This window comes from Ascaphus truei, chromosome 15 (genome assembly GCF_040206685.1).
Source record: "Ascaphus truei isolate aAscTru1 chromosome 15, aAscTru1.hap1, whole genome shotgun sequence".
NCBI classification, from domain to species: domain Eukaryota; kingdom Metazoa; phylum Chordata; class Amphibia; order Anura; family Ascaphidae; genus Ascaphus; species Ascaphus truei.
This window is the reverse complement of record NC_134497.1, coordinates 47,366,736-47,387,146: the sequence shown is the minus strand read 5'-3', so window position 1 is coordinate 47,387,146 and position 20,411 is coordinate 47,366,736. Positions and strand designations below refer to the sequence as shown.

At 47.4% G+C, this 20,411-nt stretch overlaps 1 protein-coding gene and 1 long non-coding RNA gene across 2 annotated transcripts in view; one reads left to right on the top strand and one right to left on the bottom strand.

Annotated features, from left to right (window-relative positions):
- LOC142466919 (uncharacterized) overlaps nt 1-20,411 on the top strand; it is a 248,109-nt gene that overhangs the window by 16,768 nt on the left and 210,930 nt on the right.
- Nucleotides 7,251-10,618, bottom strand: LOC142466996 (uncharacterized). Its single transcript, XR_012788301.1, has 3 exons — nt 10,469-10,618; nt 10,288-10,389; nt 7,251-7,335 (listed from the first exon to the last, which is right to left on the bottom strand). It is a non-coding gene; the product is annotated as an uncharacterized LOC142466996 (long non-coding RNA).

Here is a 20,411-nt window from a genome sequence, read left to right as displayed (position 1 = left end):
CCTTCCCCCCTCACCCCATTTCCCGCCTCTCCCTCTCACCCCCCCTCTCCCTCTCACCGCCCTTCCCCCTCTCCTTCTCACCTCCCTTCTCTCCTCTCCCTCTCACCTCCCTTCTCCCCTCTCACCTCCCTTCTCCCCTCTCCCTCCCTTCCCACTCTCCCCCCTTCCCATTCTCCCCCCTTCCCTCTCTCCTTCTCAGCCCCCTTCACCACTCTCCCTCTCACCCCCTCTCCCTCCTTTCCTCCTCTCCCTCACCTCTCCATCTCACCCCTCTCCCTCACCTTTCCCTCTCAACCCCCTACTTCCTCCACCTCCCTCACCACCCTCTCCCGCCTTCCCCCACCTCTACTCTCACCCTACTTCCCCTCCCTCTCACTCCTCCCCTCCTCCTAAAAAACCCCTCTCTCTCCCCCCCTCTCCCTCACCCTCACCCTTCCAATCATCTCCCTCTCATAACCTCTCCCTCTCATAGCCCTCTCATACCCCTCTCTCTCATACCCCTCTCATCTCTCTTTCAATTCCCCTTACCCCCATTGATACCCACCTGGCTTCTGTCCTGCACACAGTGGGATGAGCAGGAGGAGGAGAGTAGTTCTCCCTGCTGCCTGCATGATGTCTACTGGTCTCTCTGAACCTACAGCTCTGCTTTTCGCTGCTATTTAACCTCTCTCATCAGGCAAGGGAACCTCCTACTCCTCTCTCCACTCTGGGTTAATGTTCCCTGGTTGTGACACACCTCACAGAGTCCCTGTCTGCTACCCGCCATGGCTACTTCCTCCTTTGTCTCATGGTCAGGGGTCCCTGCAGGCTGTATGTGCCTCTGGGTCAGGGGTTCCTGCCGGCTGCATGTGTCTCACATCGGGGGTACCTGCAGGCTGCATGTGTCTCAGGCTCGGGGTCCCTGCAGGCTGCGCGTGTCTCATGGTCAGGGGTCCATGCAGGCTGCGTGTGTCTCAGGGTCAGGGGTCCCTGCAGGCTGGGTGTGTCTCAGGGTTGGGGGTCCCTGCAGGCTGCGTGTGTCTCAGGGCTGGGGGTCCCTGCAGGCTGCGTGTGTCTCAGGGTCGGGAGTTTCCTGCAGGCTGCATGTGTCTCAGGCTCGGGGTCCCTGCAGGCTGCGCGTGTCTCATGGTCAGGGGGTCCATGCAGGCTGCGTGTGTCTCAGGGTCAGGGGTCCCTGCAGGCAGGGTGTGTCTCAGGGTTGGGGGTCCCTGCAGGCTGGGTGTGTCTCAGGGTTGGGGGGTCCCTGCAGGCTGCGTGTGTCTCAGGGTTGGGGGGTCCCTGCAGGCTGCGTGTTTCTCAGGGTCGGGGGTCGCTGCAGGCTGTGTGTGTCTCAGGATTAGGGGTCCCTGCAGCCTGCGTGTGTCTCAGGGTTGGGGGGTCGCTGCAGCTGTGTGTGTCTCAGGGTCGGGGGTCCTTGCAGCCTGCGTGTGTCTCAGGGTCGGGTGTCGCTGCAGGCTGTGCGTGTCTCAGGATTGGGGGTCCCTGCAGCCTGCGTGTCTCAGGGTTGGGTGTCCTTGCAGGCTGTGTGTCTCAGGGTTGGTGGTCCCTGCAGGCTCCGTGTGTCTCTGGGTCATTTCTCCCTGAAGGTTGTGTGTCTCAAGGTCGGGGTCCCTGCAGCCTGTGTGTCTCAGGTTCGGGGGTCCCTGCAGGCTGCATGTGTCTCTGGGTTATTTCTTCCTGCAGGCTGCGTGTGTCGAAGGATTCGGGGTCTGTAGCCGGACGCTCACAGAGGTATGCAAGGGAGACTGGTTATGGTGAAATTAAATAAGGCTTTTATTGCGCCTGTTTCCTTAACATCAGGAAACCATCCAAACAAGGGGAAAACAAAGCTTCTATTCACTTGGGAGTATTTCTAGTGAAATACTATGCAATCCACAACTCCCTTTAGATAAGCATGTCTCTCCGCCCCAAACATATAGCATGAAATGAACAGATATAGAAAGTCTTGTAAATGAAAGTCTTATCTGTTAGCTGGGCTGCTGTAGGGGAAGCTTCTCTGCTCCCTTGGAACCGCACCCTTGTGTGCACAGGAAATATCAGGCTCCAGGTTAGAATCTTGTCCCCTTTTGTCTTGTGGTCAGCTTGTCGCTCAAGACATCTGTCCTTCCTTGTGGTTTGGAGGGAAAATCTTCTCTGTTCCTGGTTGCTCTTTTCTTCAGGGTTTGTCAGCATTCAGGTTTAGAAGATTCCCCTGTGTCTTGAAAGCAGCTCTGCTGTTTCTTCTGGCAGGGCTCAAGACAAGTGTCCCCATGTCAGTCTCACAAGTTGTGAGAGTCAAGGACAATCTCTGCTCTGTCTCCAAGTGCCGAGTTCAGGCACCCCCACCATTCTTGGGGTGTTTTGTGGGTTTGACTCGGTTTGTGTTCCCCATAAGAGATGTCTTCCTCCTTATTGGACTGGAAGGGCCACTCTTCCATGGGGTAGGGTTCATTACAGGAACGCTGCATCTTGTCCTCCATTTTGGGGCTCTCAGGTGTAGTTTTTCTTCCTGACCTCAGGAGGCGCTATTGCAGCTGTTGCCACTGTATTTGCTAGAACCCCCAATTGTGTAGTCCTACAAGTGGGCATATTTTGCTTGTAGAGGTCGTAGCTCTCACAGGCATCTCTGTAGACTTTTTCTTTCTTGGATAAGTTTTTACAATATCAGCAGTACTGTGCACGCATTTTCTCTCATCAGGTATACAGGATGTGCAGTTGCTAGGTAAAAATGTCTATTTGCTTTACACCATTTACTTGCTAGGTTTAATCTCTCATTAGGTATGCTGGATGTGTACTGTAGTTGCTAGGTAAAAACTTCTGTTTGCTTTACACCATTTACTTGCTAGGTGCAATCGCTCTGCTTCAGCCAAATAATGTGATTTTCTGCTTGAGTTCAGTCTCACCTTTGGGTATTATGACATTCACTTTTCACACTTTGGGATACCTTTTACACAGTTCAGCAATTCCTTTTTTTATAGTAGGCAATTTTACCCTCAGCACTTGTTTACTGAAAATTCCCCTGCTTCAGCACAGTCTTGCATCAATTTTCACATTTTTCTGCATATACTCCATTCACAACTGGTAGTCCTATGCGGTGTGGCAGCCTTTACTTGCAGAATCAGTACCGCTCGTGGGTCACCATCTGTATTCACTGCTTCAGCTAAACATTTGAAAACAACAAATGCCTATCCCTTTTAAGGGCTAACTCACTTCTTGAACCCTGACTATGGCTGGAAGGCAAACCCCCTATTTCAATGACCATATTACTCTTAATTGTGATAGGCAAATAAGGTTTACCTGCTTCAGCAGTCTCTCTCTCCTCTCTCTCTTGGGATTGGGGAAAAGAGTCCATCTGTGGTTTTGTAAGTTTCAGCGCAGTGTAAGTTTCCTGCCTGGGTGTGTATCACTTTAACTCTGGTCTCTGCTGCATGAGGTTTTTTTGTTAATGTTTCTCAGACTGTTTGTAGGCAAAAAGCATAAAAAAAATTCACAGCCAAACTCCGGGTTCCTTAACTTCAAGAACCACCTCTCATCCCACTTCTGACACCATATGTAGGCGGACGCTCACAGAGGTATGCAAGGGAGACTGGTTATGGTGAAATTAAATAAGGCTTTTATTGCGCCTGTTTCCTTAACATCAGGAAACCATCCAAACAAGGGGAAAACAAAGTTTCTATTCACTTGGGAGTATTTCTAGTGAAATACTATGCAATCCACAACTCCCTTTAAATAAGCATGTCTCCCCGCCCCAAACATATAGCATGAAATTAACAGATATAAAAAGTCTTGTAAATTAAAGTCTTATCTGTTAGCTGGGCTGCTGTAGGGGAAGCTTCTCTGCTCTCTTGGAACCGCACCCTTGTGTGCACAGGAAATATCAGGCTCCAGGTTAGAATCTTGTCCCCTTTTGTCTTGTGGTCAGCTTGTCGCTCAAGACATCTGTCCTTCCTTGTGGTTTGCAGGCAAAAAAACGGGCGCTTACCTTAGGGTATTAGTACAGGGTAGAGAATAAAGTAAAATACTTATCCCAAAACCAATGGATGTAGTCTTTCACAGTGCAATCCGTGGCTTGCGATGAATTCCTCTGCTCGACCCCAGAGAGGGGTATCCAAACCCTCAAGGTATAGGAGAACGAAAAGGAAAAAAGGGGGAGCAAAGGATTAGATGGACCTATATTAACATTACTAAGATGACTTCATAGCATATCTAGCTGTTTAATAAAGGTGGGGTGACGAAATGACGGTATATTGTAATCCAATACTCACACGGCCCTGTGTGAGCACATATGTGTAAGGGTATCTTGTTCCTGGTATCCACTTCTTAGCCCAAATGTTGTTCAGATGAAAGGGCGGGTTTAGAAAAAATAATCATACACTACTTACACGGCCATGTGTAAGCTCAATCCTGGGAGAGAATAATGTGGGGTTGTCTGATGGACCCGTCCGTGGTACTTCCCGTGGCAACGTATAATCAGCTGCTTGCGGGCAAAGTAATTGCTGGCGGTTCCCCTTCCCTCACACGTTCCAATCCTCCCCCCTCCCCGATTCAGGAAACGGGGATGCGTGGGGTAAAATGATAGCAGGGCGTCAGTTACAGTCTTCAATTAAATGAGCGTTTTATTAAACATTTAAACAGAACAAAAGACTCACAGAATAATGTTTAGAGCACCCCGTGGCACTCCGATCAGCGTGGCTGCAGGTCGCCTTCCAGCTGCGCTGTCTTCCGTATCCGGATTCAGAAGTGATGGAAACTTCTGACGCGGCTGTGACTGCAGTCCGCTTCCACTTGCTACGGATGCCTCCAACGTCCAAAATGATGTGGTGAATTAGAGCAACGCGTTTCGCCGTTCTCGACGGCTTCCTCAGGCTCAAAATGTTTGCTCTAATTCACCACATCATTTTGGACGTTGGAGGCATCCGTAGCAAGTGGAAGCGGACTGCAGTCACAGCCGCGTCAGAAGTTTCCATCACTTCTGAATCCGGATACGGAAGACAGCGCAGCTGGAAGGCGACCTGCAGCCACGCTGATCGGAGTGCCACGGGGTGCTCTAAACATTATTCTGTGAGTCTTTTGTTCTGTTTAAATGTTTAATAAAACGCTCATTTAATTGAAGACTGTAACTGACGCCCTGCTATCATTTTACCCCACGCATCCCCGTTTCCTGAATCGGGGAGGGGGGAGGATTGGAACGTGTGAGGGAAGGGGAACCGCCAGCAATTACTTTGCCCGCAAGCAGCTGATTATACGTTGCCACGGGAAGTACCACGGACGGGTCCATCAGACAACCCCACATTATTCTCTCCCAGGATTGAGCTTACACATGGCCGTGTAAGTAGTGTATGATTATTTTTTCTAAACCCCCCCCTTTCATCTGAACAACATTTGGGCTAAGAAGTGGATACCAGGAACAAGATACCCTTACACATATGTGCTCACACAGGGCCGTGTGAGTATTGGATTACAATATACCGTCATTTCGTCACCCCACCTTTATTAAACAGCTAGATATGCTATGAAGTCATCTTAGTAATGTTAATATAGGTCCATCTAATCCTTTGCTCCCCCTTTTTTCCTTTTCGTCTTCCTTGTGGTTTGGAGGGAAAATCTTCTCTGTCCCTGGTTGCTACCTTTTCTTCAGGGTTTGTCAGCATTCAGGTTTAGAAGTTTCCCCTGTGTCTTGAAAGCAGCTCTGCTGTTTCTTCTGGCAGGGCTCAAGACAAGTGTCCCCATGTCAGTCTCACAAGTTGTGAGAGTCAAGGACAATCTCTGCTCTGTCTCCAAGTTCAGCTCAGGTGAGAGCTAAGGAGTCTCACTTCCTGTCTCAAAAGACAGGCTTTTCTAAGCAATCTAATCAGGCAGGTAGTGTTTGTTAATTGACTACCAGCAGTTAACCACCACACTGCTGGATTAGAGGCACACTACCTGAACAGGGATAACTCCCCTGTTACAGGGTCCCTGCAGGCTGCGTGTGTCTCAGGGATGGGGGTCCCTGCAGGCTGCGTGTGTCTCAGGGTCAGGGGTCCCTGCAGGCTGCGCGTGTCTCAGGATTAGGGATCCCTGCAGGCTGCATGTGTCTCAGGGTCGGGGGTTCCTGCAGGCTGCGTGTGTCTCAGGGTCGGGGTCCCTGCAGGCTGCGTGTGTCTCAGGGTCTGGTTCCCTGCAGCCTGCGTGTGTCTCAGGGTCGGGGTGAGGGTCCCTGCAGCCTGCGCATGTCTCGGGGTCAGGGGTCCCTGCAGCCTGCGCGTGTCTTAGGTTCGGGGTCCCTGCAGGCTGTGTGTGTCTCAGGGTCTGGTTCCCTGCCGCCTGCATGTGTCTCAGGGTCGGGGTGAGGGTCCCTGCAGCCTGCGCATGTCTCGGGGTCGGGGGTCCCTGCATTCTGCTGGTGAAATTGCGTCAATCGTGGCTCTAATTTGCATATCTGCTGGGACTTTAAGCTCCTTTAAACTATTGTGGGAAACTCAATTAAGGGATTAAATAAAGCAGAACGAAAACGTATCACTATGGAATGCTTCTTATATGGAAAAACACAATACATACAGTACATGACACCATGAATAGATTCCTGGATATATGGCTCCCTTGCTTTTCCCATTTTGGCATAAATCTCTGGCTTGATTAAAGGTAATGAAGTGTCCATTTAAATCTGTGTATAATGATGTGTATGTTCTGCACGTTTATGGGTGTGTCTGTGTGTCTGTACGGTGTGTGGGTATGTGTATATGTGAGTGTCTGTACAGGTGTATGTATGGGTATGTGTTCGTGCATATGTGAGTGTGTGTACAGATGTAATGGTATGTGTACGTGTATATGTAAGTTTCTATACAGGTGTATGGGTATGTGTACGTGTATATGTGAGTTTCTATACAGGTGTATGGGTATGTGTACATGTATATGTGAGTGTCTGTACAGGTGTATGTGTATGTGTATATGGAAATGTCTGTACAGGTGTATGGGTATGTGTATATGTTAATGTAGGTACAGTATGTGTACATGTATATGTGAGTGTCTGTACAGGTGTATGGGTATGTGTATATGTTAATGTATGTACAGGTGTATGTATATGTATGTGTATATGTGAGTGTCTGTACATGTGTACTGGTATGTGTATGTGTATATGTTAATGTATGTATGTGTACATGTATATGTGAGTGTCTGTACAGGTGTATGTGTATATGTTAATGTATGTGTGTATTGTACGTGTACACATGCTGATTTCCTCACCTTGTGTGGGTGGCACACACGTGTTTCCACATCCCATGAAGCAGCAATTCAGTGTTGGGGCGCACTCACTATCAGACGAGCTGTAATCATCACAACGACCGCTCTCCACTCTCTGAGGACATTCCCCGACTCTGACTGCACACACAGCAAATGGTTAATATTTGCAGTGCAGGGGGAGAGCTTAGGGGGGGTTGGAGGGGTACTGGTGGTGGAACGGGGACCTCCAGGGGAGTAGGAAGGCTACTGACAGGGGTGAGGGACTGGTTTGTGGTGGGGGTACCTGCAGGGGGGTAGGAAGGGTACTGTGGGTGTGGCAGGGAAGGGGTTAACCAGGCTTATAATAAAGATCAAGCCCACATGGTTAACCCTGACCCGTGTTTTGGGGTCCTAGAGTGTCAGCTCTTTGGCCCGGACATTGTGTATGCATTACTGTGATTGTGTGCAAAATATGAGATAACTGCCATTTTTGTGTCTTACCTTTTCCAGAGGTGCTGGGACCAGGAGATGTTCAGGAGGTAAGTTTCAGGGTGGGTTTGATGGAGAAACTGGTTGCAAAATGTTGATATGTATCGGGGTGCCGGAGTTACAGGATTCCCCAAGGGTGTACCCAGGAATCAGGTAAGATTCTTGGATACACTAGAGCACATTGCTTCGGTCAAACTCCCATCCTGAAACCAGTCCTGCGACTCACCACTGGGACGTCCTGCTTCAGCATAATCCAGGAAAGGATAAAATGAGGCACAGGGTTCCCTAGTATAAGGGAGGAAGTAATGCCCAGGTACTCTGAATCCAGGATAGGGGTTCAGGGGGGAAATCATATCATGTGTTAAATGTATGAATTATGGTAGCTCCCGCTCATGATAAAGCTGAGAGTTTATTGGGGGGTAAGGAAAATGTTTAATTCATGTTAGAATAAAACTGTGTAAGCTAGGTTTTAAAGTATAGCAGGGATGGGCTCTTATGTGTAGCAACAGTTATGATTTTCACTCTCTCTCATCCCAACAGACTTAGTACATGTTAATACAGAATTGTAGAAAACTATAGGTTATTGAAACCAGTATATTTTTAAGCAGCAGTGTTTTAAGATATGGTTAACCTTTATGCATTAAATTAGACAGGATCTTTAGTCTGCAAAGACCCAGTGGGGGGCTGAGGGTTAATCAAAGTGACATTTGTCCTAGAAGTGTGAACCATTTGTTAGCCTTCCTGGCGCAGTGAAACACCAATATTCACAGCTTCAAAGAGTCAGTTCAGATGCAAGGAACTAGAGGTGTGAATCATTTGTTAGCCCTTCCGTGCTAATTGAGGCCCGTATCCTCAGATCACAGAAGCCATGTGGCCAAGGCCAGACTACGTGGCATTTAAGCCAGGGGGGGTGGGGGTCCGAATAGTGAGCGTGCAAAATGGTGGTTCGGGCACATGTTCTCTCACTACTCTGAAGCCAGGTGACCGGTGGGGGAAGATTACATTTTTGTTGCACATGCTCAGTTGCGATACTGAGGCTTTGTGCCAGGACTGGAAGAACTGGAAGGACTGGAAGAACCTGACGATAGGTGGAAAAATTGGTTCCCACACCAGGGATTGGCTGTACATTATGGAAATAGGACATTTGGAGTTTTTAAAAGTTGGTAAAGTCAGTCAGACAGTTAGTTCCATCTAAGAGTTCCATCAGTCCTACCATGTAAAGAGATTAATCAGTTTCATCTCGTGTGATTCACCTGAGATTCAGTCCCATTTGAGAAGTTCCAGCTCTGATTAAATCATCTAAATTTCTCAGAGGATAAGTGACCAGATTCCAACAGCAAGAGGCTACGGGAATGTGCGCGCGCTCCCTCAGCTTACAGAGGGCGCGCGCACACGCTCCTCTTCTGGGGTTTGTCACTCTCCTGATTCCTCCTCCCGGTCCCTGCGGGTCATCTCCCTGTTGCAGCCTGTGCGCGCGCAACCTCAGCTTACAGAGGGCGCGCACACACGCTCCTCTTCTTGGGCCTGTCACCCTCCTGACTCCTCCTCCTAGTCCTTACAGGCCATCTCCCTGTCTGCCCCTTCTGTCTCCTCCTCTTCTCTCCCTGACCTATCCCTGTTGTCTCCCACTTCTCTCTCTGCTCCTCCCCTCTCTTCTATTGGTGTGTCTCCCTTTATAATCCCTGTCTGTCCTCTCTATCGTCGCTCTGCATAGTTCCTGTTTCCCTGTGGGTGCTGGCCTGTGCTGGCCTATGCTGTGCTCCCTCTGTGTTTGCTGTATCCTGCTCCTGTGTTACTTTGGATTTCCCTGGTTTTGACCCCTGCTTGCCCTGGACTACTCTGCTCTCTGTACCCCTTGAACCTTGCTACGAACTTTACTTTGCTGACCTCTGGAATCCTTTGCACTTCGACTATTCTACTCTCTGGAGCCCTGGACATTGGCACACGGACACGACCATTCTTACGCTTAACCCTACAAGACGTTGCAAGTATATTAACCACTTTACCAACAGGCCCAGCAACGCTATACCACACTCCGGGCTCGCTCCCACTGCTGTGGGTGTGTGGTGTAATACCGTTCCCACCTCAGTATTGGGGTCTTGCCAGGTCTGCGGGCATACAGGCGTGACAGGAGGTTATTCAATAAACTGATGGTCACAGTTCGAGGCACATTTAAGTCAGTGGTAGATATGTATTGAGACTAACGGTCTCAGACTAGTGCTTCACAACCAGATCAAAAGACCCTCAAAGTAATAAATGAGCATGTATATATATATATGATATTAAAGAGAAATTTGTTGTTAACAATCCAGGTGCAGAGTGAGTATAATTGTTGATGATTTATGGTTTAATCGGTGCTCTTTAATGAAGTGAAGCAATGTTCAGCTGTCTGGTTGAGTAATAAATCCAAAGGGTTACAGCTCTGCTAACATGTGAGGTGGAAGGAGATGTTGGAGCGGTGGGTATGTTTGATAAGTCCCAGTTGAACAAGGGACAACCCAAATCACTTCCTCCTTAGTACAACCGCATGTCTGGCCCACTCCTTTACAGACTCAAATACAAAACAGCGTCCAGATGCATATAGATGAATAGAAGTCATTTGTTAATGTAATTAGTACTCACTGAACCAGTATGCGGATCGGCAATCCAGAGTCCATCGGCGTACATCTCCAAGTAAGTGAAGCTGGTGAAGATCCCGGAGTCAAAGAATCTTTGATAAAGCGCCTGGTGCGAGAAATGCGTAAGAAGACTGTCTGTGTACAACTCCTATGTGTGGATGATTCCTGTTAAAGAATAAACCTACCTTTTCTTTACTGGCATTTCTATCTGGTTCCCGTTTTTTGCTCTTGAGCTGTGCTCTCTGTGGCCTGTTTGCTTGGGCTCTTCCCCTGTTTAAGTCAGTGGTAGTTGCCATGCGATAGTACCCCGATCGGCACTTTCAAAGTTTAATAAATATCCCCCTCAGTCTATCACTCTCTACCCCCCATCTCCCCTCGCCCTCCCTCCCCCACACCTCCCCTCCCCCTCCTCCCCTCTAAGTATGGAGTTATGTGTTCCCATGCCCTCCCCAGCTAGCAACACACTGATGGTAGGGGTAAATGTAAAAATAAACACAGAAGCGCACCAAGGGTCAAGGTACATGTATTATACAAATAAAGTAATAACAAATAAAAACTTACTGTGACGATAGGGAGGATTTGGCCCGGGATTAAAGGGGTTACAACCCCATTTGGCTACCCTCTACTCTCATCAGGGAAGCAAGTGGTTAACTGGACTGAGGTCCAGTAATGTGTTTTGCCTTGCTTCAATATCCAAATGTTTATTCCCCTGTGTAAATGTATCGTGTTATGCCAGTGTTTGCATCACCTACATGCTGGGATCCATCCGGGAGGGCAAGGGTTAATATTTCTCTAGTGATTATAGCCCTTTGTGTAATTTTCCCGCCTTTTCAGGCACCATTTTGCAGAGTCCCATAGGCCGCCATTAGAGCTCAATGCATTTCAATGGCGGATCTTGCTGTTTTTGACCTGTTTCCCGTGAAGACCAGCAGGTTGCGTCCGAGAGGAGGAGCGGCGGTTTCCCATTGTAAGTCAATGGGCTCATTGACTTCAATGGAGATTCCTCGACGGCGTTTTCCAGGAACGAGTTGGCTGCCGTCCAAACCGCAAAACTGCAAAGCGGATACAGTGTCCTTTAAAGAGTTAAATCACTTTAGTCAAGTTCAATGATAAGTGGCGTGGGAATCTACAGTTCTAGAGCACCTAGAAATAAAATTATTTTTGCCCCTAGTTCCTAGGCCTCTCCCCACTCGACCACCACCGGGTCCCCGAATCCTGGACCCCCGAGAAGGGTCATGCCGAGAGAGCGGGTCGTGCCATAGGTTCCAATGGCGGCGGCAGAAACAGCTCAGGAAATTGACTAAGTGTGAAAAGCTGAAAATCATGAGTCCATATCTCCGGTTCCGGAGGGTCCAGACGGCCAGGGTTTGGGGAACCTGTAGGCACTGCTCCGGCATGGCTGCAGAACCATCCTTGACCCTCTTGGACCAACCCGACGGAGTATGGACCCCCTTGAAAGTTCGGGACCTTTGCCATTGATTCCAATGGGGGAAAAGCCGCGTGGCGGAAAAATTACTGTGTAAAATGTTGAAAAGTGTAAGTCCATAGCTCTGGTTCTTGAATGCCCAGAGGGATGGGATTTGGGGGGCATATAGCAAAGGTTCCGGCTCTAATGTATGCCCCTGCCCAGCCCCCTCAGACTAACCAGACGGAGTGTGGACGAATGTAAAGATTTGTGGATTTTCTCATAGACTTCAATGGCGGCGTTTCCCCATTGAAAATCTATGGCAGGACACTCCATTGATTACAACGGCGGAGTTGCTCCAATGAAACCCACGGCGGCGGAGCCCGTGGTTTTCAATGGGGATTTTGTGAAACGCTGAGATTTCTTTTTAGCGGAGATTTTTATAATAAAATATGAAACGGTTTATGTGATATTTGTGTAACTCCAGTTCCAAGGTCCTAGCGGGCTGAAACTCGGACCATATGGTGTCCCAGTTCCGGCATTAAGGTCTGGAAAGTTTGGACCCGCTGGACCTACCAGAACCGGGTATTTTAATATGTGTATGTATTAAAATGTATATGCGGTTTGGGTCTGTTCTGGAAACTGCAGACTCCATCTGTTATGTTAATAAGCAGGAAGAGCATCCTGCAGGAATTAACATAGCCCGGTGATCAAAAAGTTAACTGCCCCATTGTTTATACTGGGGCCAAGAACAAAGAGGCTGAGTGTTTTTAAGTGTGATAGTTCACACTTACCCTGGAAGCCAAATTCTGCTTCAAAGAGATTTGTGCTAGACTGCTCGACGCCTTGAGTGTAAGAGAAGGGTGGAAATGGTATGTAAACCAGAGTCCCCCCTTACTCAATTGTCTTTATGTCTTCATGGATCTTCATGTGTCCTTCATGTGTCTTCATTCATGATCTGCATCTATTGCTGTGATGTCAACTGAATTATGGAAGAAATGGCCCATCCTGATGGCTTTCTTGTCCTAACCTTTAAGTAAGTGTCCATATTTTGCCTGTTATTTGTATATCTTGTGTGTTCACCTTTATCAAGGAATAAATTATATTTTATCATATCTGAGTCTCGTACCAGTTCAACCCAGTTATTTGGTGTAAATTGCAGCCTGTCATAAGTCACCGTGACACTTACATATAAAATATAGTAAATCCAGTAGAGGCTAGTACACAGGTTTCCAGTTCGGTTAGATGTTACGCGCAGGGGGTGAGTGCTGAGACTCACAAATCAGTCCCGCGCTCTGGGACCAACTAGCTCGGCAAAACACAGATGTCACTTCCAGGTTGCGGCTTCTCGCAGGACCCGTATTGAGTAGTCCACCACGATCGCCAGTACTCTGTTTTTCCAGCACACATCCCACTTTGAGCAAGCCGGATGGAATTGGCTCAAGCCTCTGTGGGGAGGCTGGAACTATACAGCCAACAGTCTGGATCCCTATGTGTGCACTGAAAGAACTCCGCGGAAATACAGAGTGGTGGACTACTCAATACGGGTCCTGCGAGAAGCCGCAACCCGGAAATTACATCTGTGTTTTGCCGAGCCAGTTGGTCCCAGCGCGCGGGACTGATTTGTGAGTCTCAGCACTCACCCCCTGTGCCTAACATCTAACCGAACTGGAAACCTGTGTACTGGCCTCTACTGGATTTACTATATTTTATATGTAAATTTTACTTGTTATTACTTCATTTGTATAATACTGTACATGTACCTTGACCCTTGGTGCGCTTCTATGTTTATTTTTGCATCATTGCCTGGCGTTGGAGTCTTCCCACGGCGGTTACCGGTGAAGGAGGGATGCCTTCATACCACAGCAGCAGCAAGAGGGAGAGCAGATCTACTTCAAGATCCTTTTTAGGAAGCATGAGCGTGGTTTGACTTTTTCATCAGTAGGGGTAAATGTGACTGCTTTTTAATAAAGGTCAAGCCTGCCACTACCCCTACCTCTCAGTAATACATTGGTATTATGTTGGTATATAAATATGTATTGTAAGCCTGGTTCCAGCACTTCAGGAAATATGTTCAGCTGGAATGGTTAAAGGGGTCTGTGATCTTTCCATGTAAGGCTGCGTCCATGCTGCCACTGACTGCGCTTGGTGCTTAGTGTGGTTAGCACAATCAATTTGAACCTGTCCAGCCATACTGACGTATGCTCGCTGGCTCTCAGTGCTTGCCGAGACAGATAAAATTGAGTTTGAGGCGTGCTGAAGGGTCACATGACCTCCTCAGCCAATCAGCGCCAGTCACTGCTCGGCCACGCCCCCCGGCCACGGCCCCCCCGCTCGCGCTTACCCAAAAAGTTGCCAGACAGCCGAACGCTCATGCTTGGAGAGTTGGTGACGTCGCCACTCTCAAGCATGAGTGCAGACAATGGCAGGAGGGATGCAGCCTAACTCTTTGCATGTAAATGTGTTCATTGTTGCATTTCCACCCACCAATCAGGGGCTGGGTCATATTGCAAACACCTGGGGGAAGAGAGACCCTAGCTAGATGAGATCAGCTCAGTTTTAGCTGGGAGTTCAGATTTTGTTAGCAGAGGCAGCTGGAAAGAAGCTGCAGAAGACGCCACAGGAAGAAATAATGGGGTAAATCTCTTTAGGGAGTCCCTGCACCCAGTTTATAGGGTAACCCCAGTTTCCCAGTTGTAAGTGTGTGTTGATTTACTCTAAATAGTTGTGGATATTTCTTTTTGCAATTCATTTAGTAAACTCTGTGTTTCTGTCTGGCGAATTGATCCCTGGGGTGATAGTCCTTGTCTCCCATGACAAACACAACCAACAGAAACATGGAAATGGTCAAAACACAGGTAATTATCTCCTCTTCTAAAACCATTGGGATTGTTATTGGCTGTACACTGTATGGTGGAGAATTTGTGTCACTTTTTTACTCGCCATAACTTATTTTGTGTTCGGTTATAGCCACTTACCAGCAAATAACCTCCCTCACACTAAGTCCCAAAATGTTTACTGGCTCTGCACTTCTGTAACCCAGGCTGTGCTGAAAAGCTGTGTAATGCGGCAGGCATAAGCTTATAGGGGGGGTCTGTTAAAATGGACAAGAAGCAAAGAGTGACACACTGAGTGCTTATTTGCATGTCATTACCCAGAATCCCTGGCTGCAGTGTGTCACGGGAGACCAGGCAAAATATAGCTTTATACCGGGATCATATCATTGAGCAAAGCCAATAACTAAAATAAATTGTAATTTATTCCACAGAAACAGGCAAACACACATTCAATTACAATAGACAGAAAAATATACTGTCTGGGGTTGATAAACTGACTTTCCTAGTTGAAATAAAGTCTTTAAAACAGTCCAGTGCTGAAGTGGGGATTTAGAAAACATTCCGGTTTAAAAAGTCCGGCAGCCTTCCTCCTTGCAATTGCAGCAAGGCATCTCTGGGCCAGGTCCGACCCATTCTTGCCCTTATGGCAAATTGGACTTCTGGAATCACTTGGGAACACATGGAACACCAAAGAAAGAACAACAGCAGAGAAAGTTCTGGGAGGGTGACTAGCTGTCTTATACACTTCGGGACAGGCCAGCCCACAACTTGCCCTTCAACCAGTGGCGTGGGAATTTCATCCCTAGCCACTCACACACTTTGCCAGGTTTGTGAAAGCTGGCACCTCTGGCTTCAGAACAGTGAGAAAGCATGTGCACAAAATGCCTTCTTGCCCACTATTCAAAACCCCCCACCGGATCAATGCCACTAAGTCTAGGCTAGGCCACATGGCCCCTTTGAGATGAGGATGTGGGTGCTTCACTTAGCCCTCTTTGCTAACAAAGGGTTCACACCTCTAGTATGTCTGAGGCTTTCAAGTCCTGGCTTTCTCCCAGACGCATAGGCACCGAGCCTGGTAGCCATGACTTTGAAATCCCACAGTTCATTTACAGGTTATCAATATATATACACATTAAACTATACCCATTTAATAAAATATATTGTTTCCTGTCTTCTGTGTGCTAAAAGTTATGAGTTCCTATTCTGGTGTCTTGAATAGAGTGAGTGTATATATTCCCTACAAATCACTAGCCTCATTCCTGGCACACATGAGAAAAATACTTTTAAACCTTTTAAAACATTGCAAACATGCTCAGCTTTATAACCGTAACTCGAGCACCTTCCTGAACACCTACTCTAGGCTGGGAATGTATGTGGGTACCTCTGCTGTACTGGGGAATCCCTGCTATACTAAGGACTCCGTATATACCTGCAGATATATTTTAACCCCTTCATACCCGTTTACCTTGTCTGGAAGATGCTGCAGGAGGGACTCTGGCGGTGAGTCGTAAGAACGTTTCCAGGGTCCGAGGTTGGTGGAGTAATGCGTTTAGCTGTATCCAAAGATATCACTCAATCTCCGGATACAACTTTTGGGGTATCCCCTAACTCCGGAACCTTGCTACATAGACACATTCTGCAAAGACTTTCTCCGCCAAACCCACCCTGAAACTTACAGCCTAGGTCAGGGTTAACCAAGTGGGCTTGACCTTTATTATAAGCCTGGTTAACCCCTTTACCGTCACACAGTGGAAGCATTGTATGCTAAGAGATAATGGGGAAAGGTCTGAGACGTGAATGTGCTCACATGTGATATTTTTATCTTCTAAAACCAGAAAGATTGTTTGGAATAATGTCTAAAATGAGACCAATAAATACTCCATCACTAAGAAGAGGATAATCACATGAAATATAGTGATATATAATGTACAGGGAACGATGCCCTACATAAAAAGAATATCTCTATAAGAAAGTTATTCTGATACGCACAATGGGTTACTACCTGAAAAAAGTTTATTATAAATGTCCTTTTTATTATTATTATACTTTTTTTTTTTAAATACTGAGCTCAAGGAGGTAGCAGTTGCCTACCAAGTTGCCTGTCCTTTCTGAACACTCTGACTATTTTGGGTACTGGCAGTCTGCTACATAAGGCTGCAGTTCCTAGTGGGAGTCGCCGAGCAAAGTTCTAACGTTTGCAGCTCTTGTTGTTTACGCTGTCACGCCTTACCCGTTTGTCTATTTGGATTCCCTGTTGCTGACCCCTGACATCGCTGCTTCCTGCATGCCCTGACCTCTGCTTGTCTACTGGACTTTGCATCACTGCCAACAGCCCTGACTTCTGACTGCCTACCAACTACAGATACTCTAACAGGACTCTGTCCCTGGGCCCTGGTCGGTTAATTTGCATCCCTACCTCTGCCCTGCGGCTCCGCTTCCTGATTGGAGACGAGCACCGTCACATTTTGCTCGGCCTAGCATGAATCCCGCTGAGGTAGTGCGAGCTGTATCTCTCCAAGGGGAACTACTCGGAGGGCATGAGACACACCTCGCCCAGCAAAACCATTAGATGGCACTAATTTCTAGCCAACTTCAGGACATTATCATCCGGCTGGATACACTCCAGGTGGGTTCTACCCCTGCACCACCATTGCTGGCAGCGTCTCCGGCGCCAGCTCAGTCATCTCCTATGCCCAGAGAACCATGGATCCTGACGCCTCAACGTTATGGAGGTGATCCGATGACTTGTAGAGGATTTTTGAACCAATGTTCGATTCAGTTCGAACTCCAGCCCTCCATGTTCTGCACCCATCAATTCAGGTTTTGCCTACGTCATTTCAATACTGACAGATGAGACTTTGACCTGGGCCTCCCCTCGCTGGGAAAAGGAGTCCTCACTGGTCAATGATGTTGCTGCCTTTTAAAGAGTCTTTGACGCTCCTGGTCGCAGATCTTCTGCTTCTGCTTTGCTCCTTCGAATCCGGCAAGAAACCTGTACTGTGGGCCAGTATGACATTGAATTCCAAACGCTTGCTGCCGAGACAGGCTGGAACAATGAAGCTCTGCTGGCAGCATTTTCACAGGGGCTGAGGGTTTAAAGGACGAGCTGACTTGCAGGGACACCCCCAAGGATCTGGAGGAATTAATTGCTCTCTGTATCAGAATTGATCTCCAGATGCGAGAACGACAGGCCGAGCGAGACCGGTTCCCAAAAACCCCAATAATCCGGCTTGTCCTCCACTTCCAGACCCCTTTTTCTACACCTCTATCTGAGGAGGAACCAATGCAATTAGGTGATACCAAATTCCCTGAGCAGGACAGAACTAGGAGACGTGTCAGGGGACTGTACCTGAAAGGTAATCTTGCCCAAAATTGTCCTAAATCAGGAAACTCCAGTGCCCAGTGAATATAGAGAAATATTCTCTGGGCATTTCTTCTATTCTTTCTCTGTCACAACCTTTACGGCTGCTCCTGCTGGTTTCACTCTTCTGGGGACCAGCCTCCATTTTCACTCAAGCTTTTGTGAATTCAGGAGCCGCAGGGAATTTCATTGACCATGCATTTTCAGAACTTCACTCCCTTCCTCTCCATACTAGGGAGATCCATTAGCAGTAGAGGCTATTGATGGAAGACCTCTGATACCTTGGACCATCAACCTCGAGACTAATCCTTTGCTGGTTACGGTTGGGGCACTTCACAAAGAGACACTGCCATTCTATGTTATTTGCTCAGTCTCGACTCCAGTGGTCCTAGAGTTTGCCTGGTTGTGGCACCACAACACTAAGATCGATTGGGCGACCAATCAAGTGACAGCCTGGGGACAACATTGCCATGGATCCTGTCTTCCGGTGTCTAGCACCATCTCCGAGGTTCGGCTACCTACTGAGACTTCCTCGTCATGCCTTCAAATTTCTTACCAGGAGTTTGTAGATGTAGTCGACAAAAAACAGGCAGAGGAATTACCGCCACACCGACCTTCTGATTGCACAATCGATCTGCTCCCAGGGGCCATCACCTCCTCGAGGTCGCACTTACCCCCTTTCAGAAACAGAAACCAAGACAATGCAGGAATACATTTCGGAGAACCTTCAGCGTGGGTTTATTCGCAAATTAAGTTCTGCCGCTGGTGCAGGTTTCTTCTTTGTTTCCAAAAAAGACGGTTCTCTCAGGCCAATAAAATCACAGTGAAAAATCGATATCCTCTACCCCTCATTCCTGATGCAAGGCTACGATCTTTACCAAACTGGATCTTCGAGGAGCTTACAATTTAATTCGGATCAGAGAGGGTGATGAGTGGAAGACAACCTTTAATACCCGTGATGGCCACTACGAATATCTAGTTATGCCATTCGGCTTATGCAATGCACCGGCCGTATTTCAAAATATCATCCATCAACCTCCATTTGTGAGTTTTCGATGTTTTCATAAATTATCTTTTTGACCTGCACTATGGGTTACTTTCTTTGTCCGAGACTGCCGAGTTCTTACTACTGTACCTGCAATACCCAGACCACAGACTACCACGAGTCACAGGCTGGCACACTGCTCTTTATTTCTGCTCAATTGTGAGTAGAAATTTGGGAGCCCCTCTTATATTTACTTTATTCACTGTGTTAGCATATTGCACTATATATGTTTCTCTTCTTTTTTAGGCATCCATCATCGCTCCCTGGATTTTGGGAAAGCTGTATACATCTAGACTTTTGAAACAGTCTAAGTGATAGGGTTGAGTGATATCTGGTTTGCCCTTATTTATTCACTTTATTATTGTTTGTTTGCACTCATTGGTGAAGTGTTTTTATGGGATTCATATATTAATTTAAGGTTTATTCTTGAATATTATTTCCTATACAGTACACCTTAATATTTGTTTGTTTCACTGTACACTGAATTGGGAAGTGTTAGAGCGCCATCTAGTGATTTTGTGTTATATCTTTAAGGAACTAACCTAAATCAAAATCCAGATTCAACCCCTGGGGAGACAATGTTTTTAACTGGTGTATCCAGGAGGTTTCCCTTCTGGATATTTGAATAATTCTATTCTGTCCGGTCCAGTATGGCTTCGGGCATTCTATCCCCATGCACTTTAGTCCAATGGGATTCTGCCCGTGAACCAATCTAAAATGATTGGAGACACTGTGGGACTGTAATCCTTTCTTGATGTTATTAATATGCTCCCACAGTCTCCTTTTCAGAGGTCTACAGGTTCTACCGACATAATGGAATCCACATGGGCACTCCAGTAAGTACACTACATGGATGCTGCTGCAATTTATGATTCCTTATTGGTTATTCTCGAAATGAATCTACTGCTGCTTGTACTGAATTTACACGCACAACAATTTGTGCTTATAAAGTAGCCCTTACATCCGCTCTGCCAGGTGGCACAACACTTTGTGCTTATAACGTAGCCCTTCCATCCACTCTGCCAGGTGGCACAACAATGTGTGCTTATAACGTAGCCCTTACATCCGCTCTGCCAGGTGGTACAACAATGTGTGCATGTAAAGTAGCCCTTACATCTACTCTGCCAGGTGGCACAACAATGTGTGCATGTAAAGTAGCCCTTACATCCACTCTGCCAGGTGGCACAACAATGTGTGCATGTAAAGTAGCCCTTACATCCACTCTGCCAGGTGGCACAACACTTTGTGCTTATAATGTAGCCCTTACATCCGCTCTGCCAGGTGGCACAACACTTTGTGCTTATAACGTAGCCCTTACATCCACTCTGCCAGGTGGCACAACAATGTGTGCATGTAAAGTAGCCCTTACATCCACTCTGCCAGGTGGCACAACACTTTGTGCATGTAAAGTAGCCCTTACATCCGCTCTGCCAGGTGGCACAACACTTTGTGCATGTAAAGTAGCCCTTACATCCGCTCT